This window comes from Elephantulus edwardii, unplaced genomic scaffold (assembly GCF_000299155.1).
Source record: "Elephantulus edwardii isolate Elephantulus edwardi_28Jun2011 unplaced genomic scaffold, EleEdw1.0 scaffold00006, whole genome shotgun sequence".
Taxonomy (NCBI): domain Eukaryota; kingdom Metazoa; phylum Chordata; class Mammalia; order Macroscelidea; family Macroscelididae; genus Elephantulus; species Elephantulus edwardii.
In genome coordinates, this window is record NW_006399756.1 from 33,224,408 (window position 1) to 33,227,548 (window position 3,141).

Consider the following 3,141-nt stretch of genomic DNA (forward strand, 5'->3'; position numbering starts at 1 on the left):
ATCTTTGTTTTCTTGATGTTGAGCTTCAATCCATATTGAAGACTGCAGTCCTTGACCTTCTGCAGCAAGCACTTCAGGTCCTCCTCAGTTTCAGTATTTTATGATGAGAAAATGTTTTAGGCGACTGTTCCAGGAAAAACTGGACAAGATCTATGGGAAGAACAATCTAGAGAGAGAGAGTTCTCATTAGCAAAGAAGACTAGAGTGCAAGTATTAAGAGGAGGCAAGATGAAACAAGATGAGCACAGGTTAAGAAGTGTGCTGAAAATGCATGCACTTGTCCCAAAGAAGCAGCACAGGCAATCTGTAGGGGCAAGATGTCTACAAGGGGAGACGGACCCCTTCAGGACTAAAGCCATGAGGGGGCACTGGCATAAACTGAGCAGATGGGCGTGGAAGACATGTAAAGATAGAGACTTCCTGGCTGACTACCTCAGTTTTCACAAGTTGAATCGCCAAAACCAGACTGCATTCCTCTGAGAGTTTCCCGCATTTCTTTGTCCTTCCCCAGCACCTCTGGCTTGCTGTATCCCGACCCGGCTAGCCGTGGAGAAGTGTGAGCTCATTATGGAGTTGTTTGTGCAGAAAACCTATTCACATCTGGATGGGTAATGCTGATAATTACCACGCTGGTTACTAAATCTGTCAGGTTTCGGTGAGGTGAGGCTCTGAAGCTGGGGCTGCTGCTCACAGCTTTGCCAGCAGAGAGAGAGGTGAGAACAAAACCCAAGAAAGGTGTGTTCAGATGCCTGGGATTGACTGAGACTAGTTAATTACCAGTCACTTGCTGTCTCCCCGAGTTGGAGTTCCTGGCTAAGCAATGCTCATGAATCAGACAGAACATGACAACCTGCAACTTTTGTCTGCAGTGAGAGGATGGTTGGGCCGAGATGCAGAGAGAATAGTGTGGGGACAGTCACTTCACTAGCAGGACCACTGGCACATGGCTCACATACCCTCAGAACAAGGTGGTAGCATGAGCCACATGGAAAACACTATTTGCTGACAGGTCCTAGACTGTTTGAAATGACCAATGAATTCTCTATAATTCCACATCAACATGAGTGTAAGCATGTAAATGACCCCCCTTTTATACACTTCTCAAAAGATTAAGACGGGTTCTATGATCCCCCAAAAGGAAGGTGATTATAAATCACAGCTCTAGACCTTTAAAGAAGCAGGTTAACATTTGACAGAACCCCTAAGACTTCTGGGGTCACTAATTATCCTGAAGGGAACTGCAGTGGCCTAGTGGCAAGAAGCTGCATTGCAATCACAAAAGGCTGTGGTTCAAGGCCACCAGCTGCTCCGTGGAAGGGAGGATGGACAATCTCCTCCTGTGCGATTAACTACCTCTAAAAAACCCACCAGAGGGTCAGCTATGGGTCAGTTCTGACTCAATGGTACACACAATAATAAATGATCCTGAAATTGTACTTGAGTGTGTATGTGTGTGTGAGTGTGTTGTCTAGCGAAAGGATCCAATACAGCTTTTGCTAGACCTTCAAAAGGTTCTACAAGCATCAAAGGGTTAAGGATCCAGCACTAGATGATATTGTTGAGTACCACGGAGTCAACTTTAACTCACAGTGACTCCGGGCAACAGAGTAGAACTATCCTATAGGGTTTCTAAAGAATACATCTGGTGGCCTAGTGTTAAGGAGTTGTTCTGCCAAGCCAAAGGCACGTGGTCTGAATCCACCCATAGATTCTCTTCTGTAGAAAGATGGGCAATTTGCCATGTAATTTACTGCCTCTGAAAACCCACTGGAGGGCCAGTTATGGGTCAGTTCTGACTCGAAGGTACACAACAATGGGTTTCTAAGGCTATAATCTTTATGGAAAGGAGTCCTGGTGACCCAGTGCTTAATGTCTGAGGCAGCAGAATGTGGAAAGCATCTCCCAGGAACCCAATGAAGATGGCCACAAATCAGACTCCACTCCACAGCACTGGGTTTAGTTTTTCTTGGGATCTTTATGGAAGCAGATTACCACTGCTTCTGCCCCCCAGAGCAGCTGATTGGGTTCAGCTGCCAACCTCTGGGTTAAGAGCCCAGCTGTAACCACTGCTTTCCATAGGTCTTGGAAGGACAGAAGGGAAACACATGCTTATCTACTTCTTTCCAGAGTAAGACTGCAGCCATCTGAAAACAAGGCCGGGAAGCAGGTCTTGGTGGTGACGCTCAGAATTTGCCCTAGGCAATTTGGGGCTCAGGGCTCGCTGGCTGGGGACTCCCACAAAAAGGTACAATGGAGTCAAGTCCCCAGAGGACATGCTAGTAAGTGACAGTCATAAAAGAGGCAGTGAGTGAAAAAATCCTGGCCCCTCTCCCTGTTGTATTGCTCAGGGTTTTCTCTTCTACAGCCTCCGGTTTTTGGAAACCCAAGCACCTCCCTCAGGGAATTGCAAAATTCATTCAACAATTTTTTTTACTGAGATTTACGTGCAAGGCTTTTTCTGTTCTAGGTGCAAAATAAGTGGCTTGACTTCAGAGCTGGATGGACCTAAGCCAGTTGCTGGACACGGGTATCTGGGGCCTTGCTGACCAAGCACTTTAGTCCCAAGCTTAGACAGCCCCCCCAGCCCTAGTCCAGCCGGGAGGGCGGGGAAGAGGAGGGTGGGAATCAGGGCAAGCGATACCTGTGAGCAGAGCGGTGAGGGAGGCGGGCAGACGCGCCCGGCCAGAGCAGGTGGGCTGGGCTCAGCCCGGGCGCGGCAGGGGCGGAGGGCGCGGCGGAGCAGGGTGGGAGCACTGCCCCCGAGACGCAGCCCGCAGCCGCCGCGCTCCGCCCGCTCCCCGCCCTCCGGGGCCGTCGCGAAGCTCTGCTCCCCATACAGAGCAGTCCCGGGGAGGCGCTCGGACACGTCCCTAGGCCGGATAAAGATCGGCTGTGCGCTCGCTCCGCAGCGCAAAATCTCGCCATCAGCGCAGCTCGCGCGGCCGCTCCGGCCGGGGCTGGCGACGCCAGATCGCTATCTGGGAGAGCTGCAAAGGCAGCGCCGCGCCGCCCGCCGCTCCCCTCGGCCCCGCACGCAGGGGTGGCGCGGGGCCTCCCAGGGGTCGCCGCCCTCCCTCCCACTCGCTCCTTTCCCGAGGGACCCCTGCGCCCGCAGGTCCCCGCGCCCCACCAGGCGCGCTC